Source organism: Furipterus horrens, unplaced genomic scaffold, assembly GCF_987537825.1.
Source record: "Furipterus horrens unplaced genomic scaffold, mFurHor1.1.pri manual_scaffold_10, whole genome shotgun sequence".
Taxonomy (NCBI): domain Eukaryota; kingdom Metazoa; phylum Chordata; class Mammalia; order Chiroptera; family Furipteridae; genus Furipterus; species Furipterus horrens.
Window position 1 is genome coordinate 1,657,524 of NW_028327180.1, and position 12,745 is coordinate 1,670,268.

The following is a 12,745-nucleotide window of genomic DNA, read 5'->3' on the forward strand; positions in this document are numbered from 1 at the left end:
TAACAGACTGAACTTTAACTTCAAACGGACCAGAAGGTGTTTGAAAGACAAACCATATCTTTTTTTTTAAAAGACTTTATTTATTTTTAGAGAGGGGGGAAGGGAGGGAGAAAGAGAGGGAGAGAAACATCAAGAGGGTCGGTTGCCTCTCACATGCCCCCAGCTGGGGACCTGGCCCGCAATCCAGGCCTGTGTCCTGACTGGGAATCGAACCGGTGACCTTTTTGGTTCACAGGCTGGCACTCCATCCACTGAGCGACACCCGCGGGGGCTAAACTGTAACTTTAAAAGGCTGAGCTACACTCTGGGAATATGCCTTAAGTTTCCACAAAAGGTTTAGCAAGACTTGAAGAACTTTCTCATCTTTTTGCCTGAAAATGTCCTTATTTCGCTTTCCTGTGTGAGTTACTCTCTCAGTCGCACAGAAACCTACAACGTAGTCTGTGGCTCCCTCTCTCCTACTTACACCTTCCGGCCCTCCACCTGCAGCCACGGGATCTCAGTGCGAGGATCAGTGGGAGGAGCCCTAGCCCGCGAGGGCTGCCCTCCAGGAGCGTAAAGACCTCGGTCTGTGCGGGGGGCTCGCCCCTGTTTCCTCAGCTCACCCTCATCCCTCAACTGCGAGGAAAGGACATGGGATGTCCTCTAGGGAAGCAGGACACAGAAGGGGAAATGCAACCTGTCAGGTGCAGCTCTCTGCTCTTCCCCACACCCTCCCTGCCCGTGGCAGAGTAAAGGGATGCTAATTTTTTTTTAAAGCAGAATTGTCCAATTACCTTGTATCTTTACTGTCCTTAGTTCGACCCTCTTTAGCTCTTGAAAATGGCTAACAGGCTGACAGATTTCTAGCTCCAATTCAATGACCAAATGTTTACAAAAGGTTTGCCTGGGGGTTGCAAATGTCTGGATTGGGGCTAGTCATGCTTACAGGTGTCCCTGGAGGGCACGGGGTCTAAGATACGGAGGTACCAGCATAGCTCGGTTATAACAGACGCAGAGGCGCTGCCATGCGCCTAGGAGCTCAGAATCAAGGACGAGTGACGCATGATCACTTTTATGATACAGATGCGCGCGGACCCCTCAGAGCTCAGGAGGGGCTGCCTAGTAAGGGAAGAAGAGACAGCTTCTCAGAGGTGGGGCTGTCTTATCTGGCGCCGGCAGGTGCAGGAAGTCTGTGCTGCACGTCTGTAGCTGGGGGAAGAGCCACAAGCCAAGGGCTGCGGGCAGCCTCAGGCAGCGAGAGAACAATCTTCCCGGATTCCACGGAGCGGCAGAGCATCCGTACTGATTGTCGCCCAGGGGGACCCATTTTGGACTCTGGCTTCCGGAATGATAAGAAGGCACATTTGTGTTGATTGAAGGCACTCAGTTCCCAGTAAGTTTTTGCAGCGGCGGCGACACTCAGACACTCCACTGGAGTTGCTCCCGCCCCTTTCACCCTCAGTCCACCCTGTTTTTGCGTGGCCCCGTTGTTTGCTTAGTTTGTTTTTGTTTTTTAAATTCAGTTGTTAATAGTTGTGAGTTTGTTGTCATTTTAATGTTCAGAGTTTTGATCTTCTTCTTTTTCTTAAATAAGTCCCTTTAACTTCATATAATAGTGGCCTGGTGATGATGAACTCCATTAGCTTTACCTTGCCTGGGAACCACTTTATCTGCCCTTCCATTCTAAATGATAGCTTTGCTGGATAGAATAAATTGGTGAAGGACATAAACATACAAATTCAGGAAGCACAGAGTCCCAACCAAGCCAGACCCAAAGAGGACCACACCAAGACACATCATAATTAAAATGTCAAAGGTTCAAGATAAAGAGAGAATCTTAAAAGCAGCAAGAGAAAAGCAGAGAGTTACCTACAAAGGGGTGCCTATAAGACTGTCAGCTGATTTCTCAAAGGAAACTTTGCGGGCAAGAAGGGACTGACAAGAAATATTCAAGGTGATGAGAAGCAAGGACCTACAGCCAAGATTACATCTTATTAAGTTTTATCATCTCTATCGGTTTAACTCCTCCTTGTTTCCTGTGTGAACTTTGCCAGTTTTTAGCTTTTTGTTGTTATTTTGGGTTGTTAGGCTTTTATTCATGAATTTAAGAATCGAGGTTTGACATTTCTTGAAATGACTGGTAAGACGGACTTAACTTGGCTGTGACCCATTCATGTACCTGCCTGTACAAGCGCCTCTACACCTGCCATTTCTTTCCTCCCACAGCCTGGGGGTCAGGGAGAGGCTGCCAAAGGGAGAGGAGCTTTTGGCAAATCACAAAATATAAGCAGCCGGGCCCTGAAGGTCACTGGCATGGAAATACTTAATCAAGGGCCGGTGTCGCCAACGCAGTTAACGCTTCTATTCTCAGCCAAAGTAAGAAAGAAGTCATCACGCTAAGCAGCTGGCCCTGCTACAGAAGTGAAGGGCAGGCCCAGGGTGCGACGCGTGACAAGCCCTTTGCATCGGTTCGTTCATTTCGGCGCCGGCACCACCCCTCAGGTGGACGCCATTATTCGACTTCATCACGGAGGCAGCTGGTGTTCAAGTCAAACAGGGCATCCCACAGGCAGAGCCCAGGCTCCCCAGTCTGAGCCCAAAGCCAGCGCCCCTTCCACTACCTGGCCCCCCGCGCCCCGTCCCCAGGGACAGCAGGAGCAGCTCCGTGCCAGGTGCGGGCTGTGAGGCTCTGCTCTGTAAGGGGCCGAGCAGGCCGGGGTCGCACACCCGAGGCCGGCTTCAAAGCCCTGCGCACGCTCCGCTGGTTAGCGCACATTCTCCCCCAGGGCAATGGAGCCCGTTCAAACCGCGACGTTGGAGAAAGAAAGCCAAAGCCGAAGCGGCTGCGGACGGTGCTGCTCGCTCGGACTTGGATCATAAATCTCATGACACGTTTTTATGGCCAAGAACCACTCACACAACATAAAAACGTCCCACGCTTCAGGAAAAAACAGATAATAATGCAGTTTCAGAAGTAAGTAGGCCCTTGCAGAAACAGCTGAGTGAACGGTAGGTGATGGTAATGAGAACGGCCCAGGGCACGGATGCGCCCTGGCTCCTGCCTGGGGTGCTAGCCACGCAGATGTATAGACGTTTGTCAAAGCTGGTTACATCGCACATTCTGCCCTGTGCGTTTAAACCACTGTGGGTAACGTTCAGCTCCGTTTTCAGGAAGGATTTAAATTCTTACAAGTAAACGTGTAATTGCTGATGGTATAGGAACGCCGGGGTCCGCCTGCCAAGCTCCCAGCTGTTGCCGTGGCGGCAGAGCAGGCTGAGGTCTGACGCTCTGCCCGGGGCCGTGAGCAGGACAGACATCCCCGGGCTGGCTGGGACAAAGCCGCTCCGGGGTCAAGGTCTGCCCCGCCCTCAGAATGTCCTGCGGGAGCGGTTCCAACCTGAGCCTGGGTTGTGTCCAGGTCAGGGGACGCTGGGCAGAATTCTCGGTCCTCCTGTTTGTTTTTACCCCTTTGCACACCAGAAATTCCTCTTCCCTGGCAGGCACTGAGGTCTCTGCTGCGGCAGCCTGTGGAGCCACGGGCCCCGCTGCCTTCTTAGTGACGTGTGGGACTCGTCTGTTCCCGGAGAGGCAGACTCTGTCCTGAGACAGAGCAGCGCGCAGCCACGGTGAGGAGTGTCTGCAGGTGCCCTTTAAAAGCTGCCAGAGGTGCAGAGCTTAGGTGACAGCAGAGAGCCTGCCCGGCCCCTTGGTAGCACGCCCGGGGTTTGGGACGGGGGTCAACTTTCTATCCCTCCGTTTGTCTGGCCGGGCGACCCTCCAGAGGGAGCAAACGGGGGGGGGGGGGGGGGGTTGGGCACCGCCCCTGGGCAAGAGCTCTGGGAGGCCACCGTCACATTCCCCGTCTCCAAGGCAGCCTGTGCGTTTGTGCCGGAGGCTGAAGCTGGGCAGCCGGGTGGGGTGCTTGCTCCGGGACTCCCGGTCCCAAACCGGCACAACCCCCAAACCTTTTTTGCCACAAAGTCAGAACTCTTTCTTCCAAACTCTGTCTCTTTGCCTAATGGGATTTAATTAACTGAGGAATTACTTATTCCTTAATATGTTCAAAGTAACAACAGAGCCGTGTGTGTCCTCCACATACACTGTACAAACTGTACTTTGTATCAGAATAGCTCTAACAGTGCCCGCCTTTCCATGCGGCGCTGCCAGAGGTGACGCCAGAGCCTGGGTTCTAGTTAATAACCGAGGTTTGTTTTCAGGGCGGTGCCCTGCATCCTGCCAGGCGCTAGCCCGCTGGCCCTGGACACTGGTGTCAGGCTTGGACGCTGTGGCACCAGGGTCAAGTGTGTGCCAGCACTGCCTGCCCTTCTGACAGGTCCACGTCCCCCGGCCTGGGAGATGCCGTGTTAACGGAGCTCTGAGAATGACAGGTGAGGGGTACCCCAAATGTGCCCCTGGGACAAGCAGGAGGGAAAGGCACAGCAAACGTGGCAGAAAGCGAGCTTCACGCATCAGGGTCCCGAATGGGCTGAAGCCCATTTACAAGTCACACTGGGGTTCAGGGGTTCAGAGAACGCCCCCTTCCACAGAGCCAAACGGTCCGGATCGCGGCGCCCGCCTCTGCGTGTTCAGCTGAGCTCCGCAGGAGCAGCTAGATGCCCACATCGCTTAGCCTAGGAGATCAGGGGAACGTGTGTGTGTGTGTAGTTCTTTTACACTCAACAAATCCTTCACATGGAGGTCTGTCGTCATAGGAACGCACTGTCTTATCTGTAAGTGTTCTTCCCTCCCATGGAAGAGGAGCCAGAGTGGCAATCACACTCGGGAGCGCGGGCACGGGCCCCTGCCTGCCAGCAGACTCCAATGTGCCGGCGTCCCCAGCCCACGGGGCAGGCACCCCCCACAGCGCTGCCAGGTGACACGCTGGAAGTCTGCAGTCACAACTCTAGAGTTTACGATGACGTTATTCCAGTCCATACTTCGTAGTTTTGAAAACTACAATAGTCACAGAATTGCTTGGTAGCTTCACAGGCACGCTCACGAGTAAAGGTAAAAGAAGTGTTATTTCACGGGGAGAAAAACGCAGCCTGGGAGCGAGAGGGTGTGAGTCCGGCTCTGCCATTCACGGGGAACAGTGGGAAGCGGCTGACCTTGACCAGACCTGCTTCCGCAGCTCAAGTGGCACAATGGCGTCCGTGTCGGCAGGGCGACCCAGCCCGTCACCACCCAGCCGGGAGGAAGTGTCCGCGGGAGACCCGCCTGGCCGTCGAGGTTGGCTCCCGCGCTTCAGCGTCAGGCTGCAGGTCTCAGGTCCGCGGGATTCTCGCACCCCACCGTGCGGCTTACGGACGCCCCCTGCCCCCTGGCGCGTGCCGGCCTCACCGTGCTTACGGTCCAGGGAGGGGGCGGGAATAAACCAGTCCGTGCACACACAGTCGGCGTTATCTTGTATCGGTGTCCAGTGTCCAGCATGGCCGTTGGACAATCATGTATGTTACAAAGTAGCCCCCTCGTACTTCCAGTACCCCCTGGCCCAGGCCTGGTGATCACGCCGTGCTGACTCTGTTCCCTGTGCTGAACTTGACAGCCCCGTGGCTGTTCTGTAAAACCCATCTGGTAAATGCGTTACATCCGAGATGCCCCCCAGGCCCGCCCGGGTTGGGCAGAGCTGACCATGATGGTTAAAGCCGTGGGCGCGGGTGAGGTCGCCATGGGAGTGAGTGCGGTCAGGGCAGAGACAGGCTTGGGGCTGGGACTCTGAGCCCTGTTGTGATGGGCGGGCCCCAGCCTAGGACAGGAAAGGCCACCGGGGAGACAGGGACTGGGCAGCCTGAGGTCCCGCAAAGCAAGTGAGCAAATCTGTCCTGGAGGACTGAGTGGCCACCAACAGGGCCGCATGGTGGGGCCTGAGACGTGATCGCAGCCCTTGGCCATGGAAGTCGTGGGTCCTCACCAGTGTGGTTTCCACAGGGTGGTGAGGGTGGGGCCGGGGTGGGGAGGAGGCTCGAGAGGGTGGGAGGCCAGGGACGTGCACTGGGGGGAGAGCAGAGCAGAGCAGCGTGCTGCCGGCCAGCAGAGAGGCAGGGCCCCCGCGGGGCGGCGCGGATGGAGGAGGAGCGGCATGACTGCGCGGAGCCAGCCCGCCTGGTGCGGAGGGACATGCGGGCGCGCGGGGGGCGGGGCCGGGGGAAGGGCGCATTCTTCAATGGCGTTTCCGCCGAGCTAATGAGCCAGGCCATGGGGGGGGGGGGGGCGCCGGGAGGCGGCCTTGCGCCTGGCCGAGAGGGCCGAGCGTCTTAGACAGCAAGAGAACATGCCCAAAAAAGGAGCTGCGTGTCTGGGTCCGTCCAAACCCATTCCCTCGGTGGCCTGTCTGAGTTCAGGGGCGACCACCCTCTCCCTCAAGTCTCTCTAAACAACCTGGGAGCATTCCAGGTTCTTCCTTCCAGTGCTCCGCCTCGGATCAGCCCTCGGCCTCCCAAACGATGGGCACAAGCCTGCTCTTCTCGCTCTGCGTCTCCTGGATGGTGGCCAGAGCCGCCTCACTGGCAGTCCTGCCTCGATGTGTGGACCAGCAGGGGAAGGACTGATTACCCAGACCTGTCGCGTGTCCAACCGCGGGCTCTGGGTACGGTCCGAAGCAAAGCAAGCTGCTGATGCTGACTGCTGTGGCCACGGGGATCTTTAAAGAACACCAGAGGCCCCCTGGCTTGAAATAAAACCCAGCCCCTCCCTCCTCCGGCTCCAACTCCAGCGAACGCTGGCCACAGCCCTCTGCTCCGGGCGCGGGCAGACGCAGGGCACCAGAGCTGCCAGATGATGAGGTCACAGCAGTGAGCACTCCCCGTGGATGGTAAGACGCGGAGGACTTCAGTTCCATGCCAACAGCCTTCGGGACCGAATATTCTGGAAGCGCGTTGGTGCCTCAGCCCAGGAAGCGGGCCCCCTCCCTCCCCCCACCCCCTTGCTCCTCCATCCCTGGGACACACGCCAGCCTGGCACCTGTCCGTAACCCCATCCATGCTGCCGCGGGGAGTTCACGTTTGACACACGGAAGACTGAGAAAGACATTCTAAGTATTTTAATCAACAGCGGCATCCTTCTGTATCCTCGGGCCAGTTTTAAGGAAAGGGAATGAAGCCACAAAATATATTTCATCCTTCTGGTTTCAAGGCATCTCCACAAATTCTCCCAGCGGCCTCCACTCTTCAAGGGTGGAGGCTGGTGCCCGTCCCCTGGACTTTGGATGGCACCTGACGCCGGGATATTCGGGGACACAGCGCCCAGAGTGGGCGGCAGACAGCTCTGGAGACTCGGTCCGCACGGTGCAGCTGCGCCAGCCCTGCTTGGTGTCCACCACGTGGTGAGGGCCCTGACAGAGAGGCCCACGTGGCGAGGAACACCGGCCTGCAGCCCAGCCACGGAGGGCGCCCCTGGGAAGCGGGCCTCACCTTCAAACATGCGGCCTCTGTCCTCAGAGCAGCGAGCCCAGGCAGAGCCACCCGGCCTGCGCTGCCCTCGGGAATTCATTCACAATCACTAAGCTTTGGGCAATTCGTTCTGTTGCAAGAGATCACTGACAGAGTCCTCATGGTCATCAAGTAATTTATAATAATCAGATAGATCGGGAATTCAAAACCCAAGTCACTTCTACTTTATTTCACCGCTAGGAAGTGGCGCAAAAACAAACGTGATTCAGAAGTTTTATTAAATCATCACCTCTAGCTCTTTCACTTGATTTAACCTGGAATATGAATGTCCACTCTCTGAGAAGAGAAACAAGTGGGGACGTTTACCTGAGGATTTGATAAGAAGAAATGGAGTTGATAAAGCATGTTCCCTGAGCCCCTCGCAGACGAACACGTGTCTATCGAGGGTAGTGATGTCAGTGACAACCGTCTTACCCCTCTAAGAAAAAACTGAAAATTATTTAACTCCAAATCCACCCAAGGGCCTGGCTATGTGACTCTGGGTCCGATGTTACCCAAAGAAACAGGGTGTGCTTATCTGCAGCCGGTTCGAGGCCACTCCCATCACCCTCCAGGGCCTACACACAGCTTCTCAGAGTTAAACGGATGCACGACCGGTCGCACTGACGATGTACCGCGTTGCAGCAAGTGGGGCCAGGGGCACCCTTCACGCACCAGTGAAGACCAGCCTCGTGTTGTGCAAAACACAGCCTCCGGGCTGCAGCAGGCCTGCCAGGCGTGCCCTGTGGGGTTTGGGGGAAGGCAGCCCCCACAAACGCGATGCAGTCTCAGGCACTCATTCGCCCTCTCTCCTCCCCGTGACCTGATGGGAGGCCGCGGGGATTTAACCGGCCAGCGCGGCGTTTCCATCTGCTGCTCTGGGGGCGTGCGGTGCCTTAGACGGGGCTTGCTGTTCTCTTCTTTGCAAAACACACTTGTTTATGACTGAAGGGCAAAGTGGAAAAGGAAGAGGCGAAGCTGGTCGGCATCGTGACATTCCAGCCCAGGACAAACAGAAACTCTGGGAGGATGTTTGTTTTGTTTCTAAAACAAAGCTACAGGCACGACCGTCGCAGGGGAATAAGTGCAATGAACAATTTATAAGGGTTTTAAAAACACAGGGTGAGCCAACTCTATAAAGCTAAAATAGATCTACATCAACCAACAGCCTGCAGCTGAACTCTGCTTATTTCTGTAGCCATACTTGCATCTAGTCTGACTTCCATGGAAGGATCATGCGTGAAGCCGTAACGTTGATCTGCTCCAAGCTGACGTGTCAGATTGAAGAAGGTCCCCAGCGACTCTGGGAGCCAGAGGTCGCAGGCCAGCGTCCACGGCCCGAGGTCCCCGAGGCTGCGGGCCAACCCAGCAGGGCCCTCTGCAGAAACCCCAGCTGCCATCCTTCCCCTGCCATCTCTCTAGGCCCCCAGGCCCCAGCCTGTCCTTGGGCCTGCGTGGTGACTACTGAACTCATTTAACATGGGTCCTGTCACCTTGTACTGATCGATAATTTCTGGCGGGCAAGTCCTACAGCTGCATCTACAACTGAGAACAAATTTAAAGCAAGAGTCTTCCTCGCTCTGTGTGTGTCATTTCCTCACTGCCAGGACCAGGCATCTGCGTGTCATCGTGGTTACATCATTCCTTGTCCAAACAAGACATCGGGGAGAAAAGGAGAATATTTTAAAATGAGCAGCGAAGTCAGTATGGCTGACGTCCACTTCTGTGCACTGCAGACATTTCTTTTCGCCTGTCACAGCTGGAATGACACGTCTAATTCCATTAATGCTTATGTTCTGATGTTTGGCAGCCATTAAATCTCTTTGGTTCCTCAAAGTATTTATCTTATAAAAATCTCATAAAAAGTAGCTGATATATTTTTGAAAAAATTTAGGCTGTTTTCAGAGGAAGATATAAATACTTAATAATTTCACTAAAACGCTCCTTTATCGGCTTGTTCAAAACCTTCTCATCAATCCTGTTATATTTGCATCCAAGAATTACGAGCGTGTCACCAAGTATGATGACGTAGAATCAAGATGCTGGAATGAAAACAGAGGAGGAGGAGAGGAGCTCTGGTTCCAAATTAGATTTCTACTGATGGACTGGAGTTGACGAGCAACCGAGGAAAACAGGGATCTGAGCCTGGACGTCACGTACGGACCTCACAGAACGGGCGTCGCCGCACGGTGCCCCGCCCGCCCCTGAGCCTCTGCAGTGCAGCCCCGGAAATGAAGAGCGCCCGTGTCTGCCACATCACAGCGGCCCGGGTCTGCCATGTCACAGCGGCCCGTGTCTGCCACGTCACAGTGGCCCGTGTCTGCCACGTCACAGCGGCCCGGGTCTGCCGTGTCACAGCGGCCCGTGTCTGCCACGTCACAGCGGCCCGGGTCTGCCGTGTCACAGCGGCCCGTGTCTGCCACGTCACAGCGGCCCGTGTCTGCCACGTCACAGCGGCCGCAGAACTGGGTCCCCTGAGCTGTAGACAAAGAGTTGCTTTTCCCCGCCCTCCTTTACTGAACAGGGAAAAATGGTCTGTTATAGAAATAACTAACACAAGTGATAAAAATAAAAACTGGTCCAGGCGTCTAGGCGTTCAGGCCCCGAAATCCAGCATGACGTTTGGAAGCAGTTGAACAGCAGCCCTAAACACACACACACACACACACACACACACACGGGCGAATTGTTCCCTGTAGGCCCGTGGGTACGTGAGGGCTCTTCTCCGGAGCACCTGGCCCAGACTGACAGGACGTGCGCTCCCGAAACTCTCCTGTCCCCGGGGAGACGTCCTCTGGTGTCCTGGCTGGTCCCTCCGAGGACACGCAGAGGAAGTGACCCGGAGCCCTTGTCCCCGCTCACCCCTCTTCTCCTTCCGTCTGAAAAAGGGCGCTTCTGCAGGGTGGTTGAAACACGCCACCCTGTGGAGCCAGCCGACCCCTTCCGCCCGGGGCCACGGCGGACCCCGCGGGACACTAGGAAGCCCTCCTTCCCACATGCCAATCCCGGAGGCAGACGGCCCAGGCGTCAAGCCTAGCTCTGCCGGCACCGGGTCACGTGGCTTTGGGTGCCCTCCCGGAGGGTTCCACGTGTGTCCGCGTCTGCTGGGTGGGCTGAGACAGTGAGTGCCTCCCGTGGCTGGGATGAAGACGAAGAGAATCAGTGCATCCCCGGCCGTAGGAGAGTGTCCACAGGACGGGCCGCTGTGCCCAGGTCCTCCCCCACGGTCCCCACCCCAGCGCACGGCCCGGCCGGGCTCTCTTCTCCCCCCAGACCCTGCATCTTCTCATGGTCATTTTCTGTAGGCGGGGGCTCTTGGGCCTTTCCAGACCGACTGCCTCGGCCCCCTCAAGCTTCTGCAGCCCTCCCCCCACTTTCCCCATTAACCCTCTTCTCACAGAAGGGAGTGGAGAGGGGGAAGATTGTGAAAAGTTCTGCTCTACAATTGAAAAAAAAATCTGTCGCAGACTTTTCAGAATCTCTATGACTCTGGCTTCTAAAAAGGCGCTGCTATAGCTCCTACCATTAAAATGATCACAGTAAGGACAAGAACTCCTGAAACTCAGGAGAAGACGAGGTAAATGCAGGGACGATATATTTTACCAGATCTTCAGTCTTCCGGAATGTTCTGCGCTGTGTTACAGTCCGGCCTCTCGTGTTTGATATTTCACTGCTCCATTCAAGAGGCCGTCAGAGCTGATGCCTGTGCGCTAAGACTCGGGGGCCCCGAAAGGCCCCAGGACGTCTGGCAAACAATGAAGAAAGAGTCGATATTCACAGTTCATCGTACAGTCCTCAGTCATTCGCCGGCTCTGCTGTTGGACTAACGCAGAGAAGGCGCCAAATTCGTCTGCCTCGTTTGCCAGGAAAACCAGTAAGAGCGTGTTTCCTTGTTGGACGGCGGACCGGCCAGGCCAGGGACTGCGCTGTTATCTCGGGCCCCCGCTGGCTGGCCCGTCTGCGGCCGGTGACCTCTTCCCACAACCTTGTCATCCTTTGTCTGTCTGAAAAGCTCTTTAGTTGTCTCTGTTAAAACCGAACCGCTGACATTTAGTGATCGTTTCCGGCGTGTCAGAGCCATGCTAAGCCCTTGGCACGTGGGAAATGTCATCTTCACGGCCCTCGGAGGCGGGTCCTTCCGAAGCCCCACTTCGTAGGAAACCGCCAGCAGGGACCAATGCCACTGGTTACGCGTCCAGAGAGTGGTGAAGGCGGGGTTCAGCCCAAAGCAGAACAGTTAACGTCACTCCGCAAACCCTCACTGGGCCCTCCGCTTTGACTTCAGAAGCTTGGGGACAAGAGGGGCCTGCCCTGAGCTGGCTCACACAGCTACCAGCGGGAAGACAAGCCTGGGGGTCCCAGGCTGCGTGGTCGGGCGGCCGTGCCCCTCCAGCAGCCAAGTCCCTCCTTTCCTCCACGACGGCCTTGCTGAGAGCATCTTCTGCTTCTCACCGCTCCGCTCTCCGTGGGGACGTTCTCCCAGGACAGGACGCGGGGCTGGGGCGGCGCCGCAGGAGGATGGGGGCGGGGGGCGGGGAGGGAGAGGGGGGCAGCGAGATGCGTAAAGGCTGCCTGGGAGGGCCCTTGGGGGGGCCCTCCCTTCCGTCCAGGGGAGCTCACTGGCGGTTTCCGATCTCAGGAAACATGGGGCGCCAGTGAGCCGGGACAACGAGCGAGGGCACAGGCCTCACACCAGGTCCCCAGGTAAAACGGGGGCGCAGAGTGGATGCGGAGCAGGGGCGGCTGACGGGAGGACGCGTGGGGTCCCGCAGGAGCCCCAGGACGGCTCTGGACAACCACAGCCTGGGCACCTGGGACGGAACCCCTTTAACCAGGCCTGTGAGGGAGCAGCTGGCTCGTGGCTGAGAGCGGGGTTCTGTATCCACGGAACCCCATGTAGGCCACCCCCACGCGAACGGCTAAATCGTCCGCGCTGACGGTGCCCAGGCTGGCCACGGGCGCGGAGCGACCAGAGCTCCCGCATCGCTGGTGCGAGCACACGGGGCCCGCCCCTTGCAAGGCCGCTGGGTTCTTCCAGAACCGAGCACACACCGCCCGTCACCTGGGCTGCCCGGTCTTGAACAGCACAGGGGGGACTGCGCTGGCCCACTTCCATGTGGGGTTTTCTCAATACATACATTGAGAAATTTTGCAACAATTAGAAAAAACTTGCAGACGAACCTTAAACTTTTCTGAGGATTACTGTAATCGGATAACCACTTCTGAAAGGAGCATTATTCCGTCACTTAAAATATATGAAGTAAATTGGTTACAACCACAACCACAATGCATATCCCGGGCAGAGCAAAGCCATGAGGGGAGCGGGGGCTGGGGA

The 12,745-nt window shown here is 56.5% G+C and overlaps 1 protein-coding gene and 1 long non-coding RNA gene across 2 annotated transcripts in view; one reads left to right on the forward strand and one right to left on the reverse strand.

Annotated features, from left to right (window-relative positions):
* LOC149999162 (uncharacterized) overlaps window positions 1-12,745 on the forward strand; it is a 92,903-nt gene that overhangs the window by 65,565 nt on the left and 14,593 nt on the right. The window lies entirely within an intron of this gene.
* PDE5A (phosphodiesterase 5A) overlaps window positions 1-12,745 on the reverse strand; it is an 81,869-nt gene that overhangs the window by 47,725 nt on the left and 21,399 nt on the right. The window lies entirely within an intron of this gene.